Genomic DNA, 14,566 nt, shown 5'->3' with positions numbered 1-14,566 from the left:
ACAGATATTAAGTTCCAAGGCAGAAGGTTGCTGTGTGTGCGTGCCATTGTGTGTGCGTGCCGCTGTGTGTGTGTGTGTGTGTGTGTGTGTGTTTGTCTGTCAGTCAGTTGCTCATGGCTCTGTGGAGCCTCACCTCATGGCAGTGCTGCTGAAGTGACAGCGGGCCGTAAACTGACGCAAACTGACGGAACACGGCGTCGGCGGGGACAAAAAAAAGGCCTCGCACTGACACAAACCATAAACACACTGATTGTGCTTACACACTCCTACACACTCCGCCCTGCTCTGTGTGTGTATGTGTGTTTCGGTGTGTGTGTGTGTGTGGCCGTCGCACACAAGTGGTGAAAACAGCAGATCTACAAGCACACAACGCCTCGCGATGTGTGCTTGTAGATCGGCTGTTTTCACTAGTTTAAATCATTTTTAAAAGGATAAACGCAAAACAAACGGATTTGGACATACAAGGTTTTCACCCGACAACGACGATAAAGACTGACGTATAACACTGTGTAGGCTGGCACTCACACAGACAGTCTACTTCCACACATACAGTAAGTAAGGACGGCCATGCATTTGTGGACATCCTCCTCACTGCTTGGCAAAGACATGCTCACAAACAGAGTTACCGTACAGTACATGTACGACCACTCACACACACACAAGCATGGACGGCTCTGTCGGTTGGAAACCTTGTATGTCCAAAACCGTTAATTAAATCAAATCAAATGTGGGCTATTTATAGAGCACATGTAAAAAAAAATCTTATTGTACCAAATCTGATTGTACCAAAGTGCTGTACGGAACAATATAAACTGAAGGAGATAATAAATTATAAATCAATAATAAAACAACATACAGAGGCCTAGTAGACAGTGAGTACTGAGTAGTAAAAAGAAAAACGAGATTTCAAACCACAGCCAATTGCATTGATGTATTCATTTCTTTTTTTTTTTTATCTTTTTTTTTTCTTTTTTTGATATATGAGGTTTCCATGACATTGACGATAAAAGCAATGTCACACGGTGGTGTAAAGTAGATTTAAACAAGTACTGTAATCAAGGCATCAGGACTATTAGGCATTTTTACTTTACTGGAATATTTCCAATTTTCAGTATTAGTTCTACTCCACTACACCTCAGAGGAACATATTGTACTTTTACTCCTCTGCAGTTATTTGAAAACTTTAGTTACAAGCCTAGTTACTTTATTATTATTACAAAACACACATTAACCATTTCAGCGCTATATGCATTTCGTCCATTTGAAAATAGCCGATCTACATGTGTCGCATTGTGAGCTTGTAGATCTGCTATTTTCTAAAGATTGTTATACATTTGAGAACTTGTGAAACTGGACATTCTGCACAATGGGGTACTTTTACTTTTGGTACTTTTGTACAAGTATATTTTGAATCACTTGTAATAGAGTGTTTCTACACGGCAGTATTGACACTTTTACAAAACGTCACTGTGTCGGGGCAGAAAACTCATATCTCCAAGTTTCAAATATGTACATCTTTTCCTAAAGTAAAGCCCTGCTTTACCTGCTTTTGACTATCGTGCACAAAACTAGTGAAAATAGCCGATCTACAAGCACACAACGCCTCGCACCGCGACATACAAGGTTTCCACCCGACAATAAGTAAAAAATGTGAGTGCTTCTACCATCACTGGGTTTACACGACACGGTAGATAAAAGCAAGGACACATGACGCCCTCACAAACATAAATGCATACATTACATTACATACATACACACAGAGTAGAGAGGAATATAGGTCAGGATTGCGGGGTGACAAGCAGCAAGACACCCATGCTTTTCAAGCTTCTCAACTGACGGCCGTTCAGCTGTGGAACGGGAGAGAGGACGGAATCCACTCCTGGTTTTCAGTCTCTCCGCTCTGATGTCACAGCCCGTCAGTTAAAAACATGACCTAAATCCTTTAACCCAAAGTGGTTGCGCTGCCTTTTTTCCCCCGCTTCCACAGACCCTAACACACACACACGCACAGTCGCACGCACACACACGCGCACACACACACACACACACACACACACACACACACACACACACACACACACACACACACACACACACACACACACACACACACACACACACACACACACACACACACACACACACACACACACACACACACACACACACCCTATTCCCCACACATTCACAACTCAAGGATGTGAAATGCCTTTGGGATAATTGTTTGTTTTTCTGCCATCGCGCAAACCTAAAATAAATGTGCCCCCACTTAAAAAAAGAAAGAAAAAAAAAAACCCTAGGCCTGTGATTTTTCTGTGATGAAAAAACAGCAATGTTTTGATAGTTGACAGGGCTTTTGAATTGAGTCATCGTGGAATAGGTGATGTATGAAAGTGAATGTTAGTTGTATGTTCGTGTCGAGGTGTGCCTGTGCGTACCTGAGTTTGCGCCTCTTTACCTCTATCTCTGCGTGTGTGTATGTGTGCGTGAGTGTGTGTGTGTGTGTGTGTGTGCGCGCACGCGTGTGTGTGCGCGCGTGCATTTGTACGTGTGTGCCTGAGTGTGAGAGACAAGGCAAACAGCCGTGAATGCAGTTGTTCCACTTCAGCAGTAATGATCCCCCCTGTGCTACTAGCCGCCCTCCATAACTCTCATCAATTAACATTGTAGACACACACACACACACACACACACACACACACACACACACACACACACACACACACACACACACACACACACACACACACACACACACACACACACACACACACACACACTCCGTGCCGTTTCCCTTTCATGCAACATTTACGGCAACAATCATTTCTTTCCAAAATTCCAGTGATTAGGCAGGGGATAGTTTCAAGCACAGAGAAAGCCATCCTCCCTGCCGTGCTCGCCGCGCCTGCTGCCAAGCCAGAGAATAACTTTATTACCTCTTCTAGTCAGCCAGCACTTGTACCGATTCAGCAGGGGGACACATGCACTGCACGTACACTACAACACCACCAGACCCATAGGCTAGTCGCGACAAACGGCAGGCCCCGTGGCCAGGCCCCTGGCTGCACATTACATTTTTTAGTAGATCACTTTACACCGTTTTAGAGCAAATTGAATCTATTTCACCGCGTTTCACCATATTTGAGTTTTTCTTTTCTTTTTTCCCCTTTTTTTCTTCCACTTGCCGCGAGTCTTAACCCATTTAACCCTAGAATTATTGAATGCTTTAACCAGTGAAAAATAGCAGATATACAAGCTCACTGCGCGGCACCGAGTGCTGCGCTGTAAGCTTGTAGATCTGCTATTTTTGAAAAAGTCGTGAAAATGTGTGCAAATCTTTGAATATAATTATGTATTTTCAAAGCGAACGATTGTAACTCAAATTTTGCTTCTGGGGGGTCCCTGGAACTAGATATTTTGAGATGGGGGTCCGTGGCCAAATACATTATCATTTTGGGGGTCCTTCACATGAAAAGGTTTGAGAACCACTGACATAGCAGTATCTCAAGAACAGACTAACTGAGCTCCAGTTAAGTGAAAAGGACCTTTTCTTTGACGATGGCTGGCCAGATTGCTGACATAGAAACATAGGTTTTTCAAAAAACCTTAGAAGGATTCAAAAGACACTTATAGAATCGGGTCAAAATTCAAATTTTCACGTATTTTCAAAAATAGCAGATCTACGAGCTCGCAGCGCGGCACTCGGTGCCGCGCTGTGAGCTTGTATATCTGCTATTTTTCAATAGTTAAAGCATAAAATAATAATACACAATAATAATGTGTACCCGTTCTAAATGTGTTTTAAAAGAGTGAGTGGGGTAGGGGGGATTTGTGTCAGAAAAATGCAACACAATCTATAGGCTTTACAGGTTTGTTTGAGTTTGCGGACTCGAATGACTCAGGTTTCGGTTAGCGGTGTCGCTGTGGATTACACGGGCCGCGCCTCCACCTCGTTCCCCTCGCTTACTCCGTGAAACGTCAGGGCCGCTCGCTCCACGTGCAAAAAAATTTAAACATAAACATAAAACGAGAGCTCAACTCACACAAACTCCCAACTGCATGGTCAGAAAGGAAGATGGCTATCGCACAGAGGGAAATGTCAAATACCATTTAGTTCGGCTCGTATTTGTGCGCACGCGAGATGTGTGTGTGTGTGTGTGTGTGAGAGTGTGCACGCGTGCATTTGTGTGCAACGTGCCTGTGTGTGCGTGCGTGTGTGTATGTTGCACATTTCAAGAAAAGGAACATGATTGCATTTCATGTCCTACAATTATGCCACCAGAAACTTGCCACAGGCTTTTTTCTTTTTTTTCCCCAAGACATTGAGCTCAACACCCATGATTAGGGGACATTTCTGCCTCTTATTCTCCACCACCAGGCATCTACAAATGGACCCGCTTTGCTGGTTACTTTCCAAATGAAAAGGCATGAATAGGAATCAATAGTGCCTTACAAAAAATGGCATCTGACATTTGAGACGCGCTGCAGAAACCAACACAAATCAAACACACTCCCGGAAAACAGTCGGATGTGGAATGTTTGCAGTGGTGAAAAGTGTATAGTACTATTTTGAGATACTTTTACTTTACGAGTATTTCCGTGTTTGTTTGTTTTTTCCTACTCCGCTACACCTCAGAGGCAAATTAATACTTTGTAGTCCACTACAATTTGACCGCTTTAGTTACTAGTTACTTTATGGAGTTAAATTACAAAACATACAAGCCCTATTTTATACTCCCGATTTACAAGCTCAGCTTGAAAATCTACTATTTTCAAACAAGTTATACAGATTTATTTTCAGTAGACTTTAGTACTATAGGCCTATGTATATTTTAATCATTTGTATTTTTACATCTAGAAATTTGAATACAGGACCTCTACAGTAAAATAATAATTAAAAAAAAGAAAATCTGAATAGTTCTTCCACCACTGAACCAACACACACCTGGAAAACAGTCAGATGTGGGATGTTTGTTTACCACACGTTGCTGGAGTGAAGACAGGGAAATAAGGCAGAGGTGTTTTGCTAAACCAAGGCCAAGCATCAAACAAGGCACATTGTGCTGAAAACGTGAGAGAGAGAGAGAGAGAGAGAGAGAGAGAGAGAGAGAGAGAGAGAGAGAGAGAGAGAGAGAGAGAGAGAGAGACAGGCTTTTGTGCGATCCTTATCTTAATTCAGTAGGGTTTTCAACATAGGTTTTACCTCCTATTGACATTCAAAACATCAGCACTACACAGGCACACCCGCGTGCACACACACACACACACACACACACACACACACACACACACACACACGCACACACACACACACACACACACACACACACACACACACACACACACACACACACACACACACACACACACACACACACACACACACACACACACACACACACACACACACACACACACACACACACACAAATGGTGTAACCCTAGATGGCTCACTTTCATTAAAACAGTCCAGACAGCATCTGTGTCTCGTAGAGGAAAGGCGTTTCATTCAGCCGTGCTTTTCACTACACGCACTCTCACACGCATGCGTGCATGGCACGCACACACGTGCACCACACACACACACACACACACACACACACACACACGCTCACACACAGATTGTTTCGGCTGTGGTTTGTGCCGCTGGTGCCAAAGCATTGCTTTGAAACCTGCATTGGGCACTTTCTCTTCACAATGGAAAGATAACTGACTAGTTAGTGGTGGTTAGAACACAATGGAGGTCCACGTGCACACATTCACTTTAGGTAAAAAATCACCTGCTGTATGAGTAATGCTTTTGCTCGTAGGTCAAAAAGAAACTGTCGTCATAACTGTAGGATGGCATTATCACCCTGCTCTCCCATCGTCTCCCTTTCTCAAGATCAGTGGTTCTCAACCTTTTCAGGCCGTTACCCCCAAAATAATAATGTTTTAACTGGGGACCCCCCCACCCTATGAGCACTAAAAGATGAGGCATTACATGTGTGTGTGTGTGTGTGTGTGTGTGTGTGTGTGTGTGTGTGTGTGTGTGTGTGTGTGTGTGTGTGTGTGCGCGCGCGCGCTTGCGTGCCTGCGTGTAGGGACAGGGGGTGTGGGTTTTGAGTACAGGAGGAGGAATAAACTGGAATAATTCACCTCGTCCATCTGGGCTGTGAAGGTCCCGACCAGAAGAGCCGTTTGTGGCTCTTGCAGGGTCCCCGGCGGGGGTGCGTGGACCCGGGGTCCGCCGAAACGCTTACTGCTCATTATTACAGCAGGCTCTGGCTCGCTTAATAACCCCAAACAGACACTCTCCCTCTTCCCCGCATTTAAATATGTATTTTTCGTTCACTTTGGAGCGTGTTTGGAGCGAGCCCACAATAATTAGAAGCCTGCCAGGTCACTGCAAAGCTGTGTCTCCATTGCTGGGGTCCATGCAGTTCAAAGGACAGTGTGTCTGCTTGTTAGGCGGCCACCTGCGGGCCCTCCCCGGGCACCATGTGACCATGTGCATATGTAGAATATACTGTACATACTGTAAGCCTTTGGTGTTGCAGAACAAGAACAATTGCCATGGCGGAAAATTCATGCCATGCATGGCTCCAGACTTTGTATGCGTCCATGCGTCGCGTGCGTGCACACACACAATTGTGTGTGTGTGTGTGTGTGTGTGTGTGTGTGTGTGTGTGTGTGTGTGTGTGTGTGTGTGTGTGTGTGTGTGTGTGTGTGTGTGTGTGTGTGCATGCATGTGTGTTTCTCCAGGGCAGATCCTTGGTGCTGTGTGTGGCTGACCACTGTGATCTGCCCCGCATCAAACCGCAGCCGACCTTTCATTCTTCTAGGGGTGGTGGTGGGAGGGGTGTGTGTGTGTGTGTGTGTGCGTGCGTGCGTGCGTGCGTGTGCGTGTGCATGCATGTGTAGAATCCCACTTTGAAAATACACAAACAGGCCAACTAAAGAGGCTCTGAAAGAGAGAGAGGAGTGAAACAGAGAGGAGGAGTTGCTGTATTGAGTGGTGGTGTTGGTTAGCAGAGAGGGATCACACATGCACAAAATAGCCCATCACGTTTGCTTAGATAAACACGCACGCACGCACGCACGCACGCACGCACATTCACAATATAGGTCCTTCCAGCATTTGTTTGTTGCTGGCTGCTAACTAATTACCATGTCTTCATCCATCTATTCCACCCCCCCCCCCCCCCCACTGCAGGACAGGTGAAGAGTGATTGGTAGCTAATGAGGTGGGCGTGCTCATGTCAAGCGTGGGGCTGGTTTGTGTGTGTGTGTGTGTGTGTGTGTGTGTGTGTGTGTGTGTGTGTGTGTGTGTGTGTGTGTGTGTGTGTGTGTGTGTGTGTGTGTGTGTGTGTGTGTGTGTGTGTGTGTGTGTGTGTGTGTGTGTGTGTGTGTGTGTGTGTGTGTGTGTGCGCGTGTGTGTGTGTGTGCGCGTGTGTGTGTGTGTGTCCTTTCAAAGGATTTTATACATTTGGAAACTTGGAAACTGATGCATAATGACTACTTTTACTTTTCAGACTGCACTTTTATTCTACCTATGAGGGGCATTGAGGGTGGATTCTGGCCTTGCATGTCTATAGACCGTATTCACACCGCGGCCATCTTGGATCACATGACTTCCTTGAGTAGCAGCCTGCATTACAAACCATTGTGAACAATGGAGCGATGGTCACAAAATATGAGTTCTATTCAACCAATTTCTTTTTACCAAATTGACAAATGGGCAGATGACAACATCAACATCCCCAAAAGGATTAAATAGAAGGGTATATCCACAATATTCATGGTAGTTAGGTTGCAACCTTACTGTACAAAGACTTGCTATCTGTGCAGTGCTTGCTCCACTATCATATTAACTATTTGTTGTTAGATTGTTTCTGATTAATATGCAAAAATCACGATACAGTAATATTAACTATATGATGGCAGAGCAAGCACTAGTTTGCATACTGTAGCAAGTCTTTGTACAGTGTAACACTGCAACCTAACTACCATGCATATTGTGGATATACCCTTCTATTTAATCATTTTGGGGATGTTGATGTTGTCATCTGCCCATTTGTCAATTTTGTAAAAAGAAATTGGTTGAATAGAACTCATATTTTGGGACCATCGCTCCATTGTTCACAATAGGTTGTAATGCAGGCTGCTACTCCAGGAAGTCATGTGATCCAAGAGGCCACGGTGTGAATATGGTCTATGGGAATGGAGCAGTTTGCTGCCATTTGCGCAATGGTAGAATCCATAGAATAAAAGTGTTGCGTGACCGTGCCCTAACGGTGGTATTGATACTTTTACTCAAGTAAAATAATGTGAGTACTTCTTCCACCACCGTGGAAAGATCAGTGTCTGGGCGTGAACTTTAACAAGCATGGAGACGGCAAGCAGTCTCCAGCTGGCTGTAACCCCCAACCACGGTGACTGTTAAAACCAGCCCCTCCCCCTCCCCCGCCCCGGCCCCCCGACTGACCACCTCCGCCCCCGACCCCCCCCCCCCCCCCCCCACCTCCATCACCGACTGACCGCCTCCGCCCCCCGATCCCCCAACCCCGACCCTTCGTTCACTCGTCCCCCTGCGATTGTTTCAAGATGAGTTTGGTTTGCATGTGCTTCCCCACGAGCCAACATAATCCAGACTTCCTTTTCTTTTGAAAAAAAGGGGGGACCTAGCATGTGTGTGTGTTTGTGTGTGTTTGGGGGGGAGTAATGGAAATAGTCTATGCTGGTGACCGTAAACAAATGCGACTACACACACATGCACACGCACACGTGCACGCACGCACGCACACGCACACACAGCATGCACATTTACTTTTGATGTGCAAGCCTGAGACCTGACGATGACCCACACTCACTTGTGTACCAGGGCCTAAAAGGGGCTCCCGACCAGTGGTGGAAAAAGTACTCGCATATTTTCCTTAAGTAAAAGTATCAATACTGCAATATAGAAATACTCTGTTAGGGTGCCCTCACACCAAAATACCTAGAGTGGAATCCGCCAATACATTTCAATGAGAATGGAGCGTATTTTGCCAGTAGAGGATTTCTGCAAAAAACGCTCATTGAAATGCATTGGCGGATTCCACTCTAGGTATTTTGGTGTGAGGGCACCCTTACAAGTAAAAGTCCAGAATTCAAAATGTACTTAAAGTAAAAGTGTGAAAGTGTTGGCATCAAAATGTACTTCAAGTATCAAAAATAAAAGTACAAAATGTTTAAATGCGACGCGTTGTGAGCTTGTAGATCTGCTATTTTCAAATAGACAAGGTATAAAATAAGGCTAAAGTGGTTAATGTATGCTTTTTTATATATTATAATTTATATCTACAAAGTAACTATTAACTAAAGTTTTCAAATAAATGTAGTGAAGTAAACGTGCAATATTTGGATCCGAGATGTAGTGGAGTAGAAGTAAAAGTATTGGAAATTGGAAATACTCAAGTAAAGTACAAATATCTCAAATTGTACTTAAGTACATTACCCTTAAGTGCTGTTCGGGTCATTTTGACCCGTTTTACATTTTCATTTGGAAAAAAAAGGTAGAAGTTAAAAATGTTTCCACCTGAAACTCACTGGCCTTAACACGTTGCAAGCCGCGGCAGAACCCTCTGAACAGAGGTAGCGCCGAAGAAATAAGCCATTTATTTACAAACATGTTTTAAAAAAACAAAGCCCACATGATAACAACACGTACTGGAGTGCTCGACACAGCGTACATATTCATCCTGCAGAGGTCGGCGATCTTACTTTGGCGAGGCGGAGGGGAGATCAATTCCATTCGTTTACGTGCGGCGAAGCAGGGAAAGGAGCGATAGAGAAGCGGCGCCCGAACGTGATTGAAACCGCGATCCACGAACAGAGACAAAGACCAGCCATCTTGTTTGAGCTTCTTGCTGAGTTTCAACACTGGGGAGAGGATGAGGCTCCTCCTGGCCAGCCATCCATCCAGAATGTGAGTCAACGGCGTGGCCTGCTGGATATTAGGAGTATCACACCCAGCACCAGAAAATGACTGTCAGAGCATATTAACCCTTTCAGATCGCTCCAAAAAGACACAGAGAAGAATTTCCGATGTTTTTTTTTTTTTTATTATAATTTATATCAAAAGTCCGGGAATAGACGGCGTGGCTGATGGGACCCAGTAGGAAGTCCGAGGGAGTACGGCCAGGCTTAGAAGGTGTTAAAGATTCTTCTGAGATGAACATGTAAAAAAAATATTTTTGCACTACACCCATGCTACACCCCCCTCATATTTTTTGAACCTTAAGTGCTGTTCGGGTCATTTTGACCCGGAAGCACAGAAATACACAGTATTATGCCAAAACACAGACACACAGTCACCCCCACTTCTAACACCCCCCTTCCGAAGTCCCATTCCGAACCCTCCCCCCCTTCCTATAAGCATGAGCAATATTGCCCAGTATTAAATGAAGTATTTTTTTTTACATGGATTTCAGCTAAATCAGTAAAAACGCCTAGCTCTTTCAGTGTTTAATGTGATATAGCAAAGCAGAAATGCAAACATTTACCAAATATATCATATGAATTGTTTGGTATTGAGTCAAAGTCAATGTATCATGATGATTTGTTAAGTTAAAATTTATATTAGTGTTGTTTTTTTTAAACCAAATATCCACCGGGTCAAAATGACCCGAACAGAACGAAGGTGTAGTGAATCTGAACAGAACTTAAGGGTTAAGTAAATGTACTTAGTTACTTTAAACCACTGCTCCCGAGCCATTCTTCCAAAACTGCGATAGAGACACTCCTACTCCTTCCACCAAAGATCCGGCCCTCATAAATAGTTTCAAATAGTTTCAATATACATAATATTCCCAAAAGACTTTTCTTCTATTGATTACTCATACCATGGAGACTTGAGTTCAATAATTATTTTGGGTTTTTGTCACATTCCAATAAGACAATAATTTGATGGCAATAGATTTACCCCCATTGATTCCGGATAGAGACCCAAATGCATATGGGCCCCCATCCAGAATCAATGGGGTAAATTTACAAAAGCAAAAATGCCACTTTCATCTGCTCTCGATTTGTAATAATGACGATGATTTTACAACCACAGGTTATTCTCTTTTTATACTGTCATACAGTACCTTTTAAAGCAGAAAGAGGGCTTTGTAAGAGCGTCTTTCAGATATCCTCTAAGGGAGGTAAGTGTTTGGCACTAACCTTTCAAACGGCACATTGTCAGACAGCATTCATTTTTTCGTATCCCTCCTCAAACACTCTGAAGTGATTCAGGGTGATTAAAGAGGAATTAAGTGTCTCTGTGCTCTCCAATAACACTCTCGCTCCCATCCAACGCTCTCTCTCTCTCCCTGCTCGCTTGATTGAATTTTCCAGTGTGAGAGAAACTAGACAAGAGTAGGCTACACGTATGATTGGATATACACTCAGTTCTCCCTTTTGTTTTTCCTGTTAAGTGAGATAAGATCCGATACAACTTCACATATCCCCACAGGGGGGCCATTCTGTTATTTTGTGCCAGTAGCGGTATCAAGACAAATAAATACAGGTAAATTCAATAAAAGTAAATTAAATAAAGGTAAATTAAGTAAAGGCAAAAATAAACAAAAAGCTGAAAAGCTGTGCAAAAAAGAAAGAAAACCTACACCAGGTCAGACCGTACAAAAGATGTGTCAATGTGTCATATAGCCCACAGGAAGCACAGCATATGCGATTTATAATGAATTATATTTCCTCCTCCTGCTCTAGTTTAACTTGTTAAACACTATTTATTTAACTTAACAAAATCAATTCTTTCCTTTAATTTAAAATGTGTATGGGCAGTTGGGCACTATACCCCTCAGTGCATGTAGGGATGGGCGCCTGTTCCCTGGGCGAACTCTAGGTGGCAGTAGTCGCCTGTGAGCCACACGCTGGCTCATAAGAGGTTTATTAAAGAATAATTAGAATGATGTATGAGACTGTCTGTCTCTATCCACATCCATTTTTCCCCCAACATGACTATTTCATGGAATAAGTATCAAATTAGGAGCGTGCAGGCCTCGTATGTGGGGCAGTTGAAAACGCACCCCAACGTTTAGTCATTTATCATCAGGCACGCATGACAGTAGTGACTGTGTGTGTGTGTGTGTGTGTGTGTGTGTGTGTGTGTGTGTGTGTGTGTGTGTGTGTGTGTGTGTGTGTGTGTGTGTGTGTGTGTGTGTGTGTGTGTGTGTGTGTGTGTGTGTGTGTGTGTGTGTGTGTGTGTGTGTGTGTGTGTGTGTGTGTGTGTGTGTGTGAGAGAGAGAGAGAGTATGTGAGAGAGATTGAGGGGGAGATGTATATTCCTACATTTTTCTGAGTGAGTGACTGGTGACTGGCGAGACTGTGTGTGTGTGTGTGTGTGTGTGCGCTCGCTTGAGGGTTAGGATGTATATTGCTTACATATTTTTCTGAGTGTCTGAGCAAGTACCAAAGGGTGTGTGCATGCGTGCGTGCGTGCGTGCGTGCGTGCGTGCGTGCGTGCGTGCGTGCGTGCGTGCGTGCGTGCATGCGTGCGTGCGTGCGATGTAGGAGAAGGAATCTTGTGTGTGTGTGAGTGACAGAGGTAGTGCTGAAGCTCTTGTGTTAGTGTGTGATGAAGAGGAAAGATGTAGTCTTCAATCATGTTTGCAGGTGACTGAAGAGCTGTGTGTGTGTGTGTGTGTGTGTGTGTGTGTGTGTGTGTGTGTGTGTGTGTGTGTGTGTGTATGTGTGTGTGTGTGTGTGTGTGTGTGTGTGTGTGTGTGTGTTGTACTATATAATGCACACACACACACACACACACACACACACACACACACACACACACACACACACACACACACACACACACACACACACACACACAAAGTGTATATCGTTGCTGTCGGGTGGAAACCTCAGGTGGAAGTCCAAAACCGTTCCTTTTTTTAATTATTATCTTAAAAATGACTTCAAGCGGTGAAAATAGCAGATCTACAGTACTTGAAGATCTGCCATTTTCACTGCTTTTGTGCAACACTCTGACTCTTGCATGATGAAGTACAGCAGGCCATTCATTTGAAAACATGAAAAGTTGAAACATGGAGATATGAGATTTATGCCCGTCAGTGACAACACACACACACACACACACACACACACACACACACACACACACACACACACACACACACACACACACACACACACACACACACACACACACACACACACACACACACACACACACACACACACACACTACACTACACACTAGTGTGCACGCTTCAGAAAAGAACAATATACACACCAAAGTGTGTATGGGTGCACCCACGCACATCTGGATATGTCTGCCTCCACTCTACCTCGAGTGTGCTTGCTTCTGAAATCTCAATATGGTCTTGTGTGTGTATGGTTGTGTGACTCTGAATGTGTCTGCCTTCCAGCCCTAACCCTGCCTTCCACCCCCAGGGGTCCTTGAGGGAGTTCCAAGGGGTCCCCAGCTAAATGATAGTTAGGAACCAAATGGACCCTTACGGTATGGGTCTGTTGTACCTTCTCTGAGTTAAATTAATATTGATTTTACAATATGGATTGGAGATACAAATGCCATTAAACGCAGGACCGTATAGCCTAAAATGCATGTCCAAACTGGGGGTCCTTGAAATTAAAATGGTTAGGAATCACTGCTAGAGCCGTAAAAGTCTTGTCTTATGGGGGTCCCTGGCAGGCTAATAAGTGTCAATTTGGGGGTTGTTGACATGAAAAGGTTTGAGAACCACTGATCTAGGTGAGCTTGGCCAGTGGCTCAATAGTCCAGTAACTCTCAGGACCTTTACTGGCATCTCCACGGTCCCAGCTACGGTTTCCTCCAGAGTCCGACTGGAGCGCTAGAAATGCCACAAAAGGAACAAAACAGTGATTGATAAGACTGCAGAAACCTGAGAGCGACTTAACAGGGCAGCCAGCTGTCTGTCTTTCTGTCCCCCCCCTTCTCCCCTGTCCCCAGCTCTCGCCAGGCCCCCACTCCATCTCTCCCCCCTCTACACCATTGTGTGGCAACAAACACACCATTCTGGTGGCGGTTGAACTACGCCGCTACCCTCAAGTGTGCGGGGCGGAACGGGAGCCTTGTCAAAGCACTGGTTGTTTACACTCTGGCAGGCATAATAAGGTGGGGTCCCCTTTCTGGACCGATTAATCAGCAGCAGCAGCAGCAGCCGTGCACTTGCCTTGACGGGCATTCACACTCTAAGACGCGAGCGCGCGCACCTATGATGGCCGTTGATGTGGGGGAAGCCATTTGGTTACAGAGGTAGAGAGAGGAGCCAGTCTGTACTCACAACGCGTTGCGCTGCGACACGTTGAGAGCTTGGAGGTCGGCTATTTTCAATGCTTGATTTCTTTCTACACAGAGAGGTCAATTCTTTCAAAATGAGATGCTGCATTCAAGTTCATAAAAGTTTAAACAAGGCAATTCTCTTGAATGCTACCTTCAGGTATGGCATGGAAAGGGGGGCATTTGCATTTCTTTCACCATAGTAAAAGCTGCATTCATGGTCTGGAGAGGGCAGTTTGATACAGAGGGGTAAAAGGGCAG

General features: G+C 44.6%; 1 protein-coding gene across 1 annotated transcript in view; it reads left to right on the top strand.

Moving 5' to 3' along the window:
* ttll7 (tubulin tyrosine ligase-like family, member 7) overlaps positions 1–14,566 on the top strand; it is a gene marked incomplete at both ends in the record, with an annotated part of 130,043 nt that overhangs the window by 39,215 nt on the left and 76,262 nt on the right. The gene's annotated exons all lie outside the window — the stretch shown is intronic.

Source organism: Nannobrachium achirus (genome assembly GCF_963921795.1).
Source record: "Nannobrachium achirus genome assembly, chromosome: 1".
Lineage (NCBI taxonomy): Eukaryota > Metazoa > Chordata > Actinopteri > Myctophiformes > Myctophidae > Nannobrachium > Nannobrachium achirus.
The sequence above is the reverse complement of the archived record's forward strand: the minus strand, read 5'-3'. Positions and strand labels throughout refer to the sequence as shown.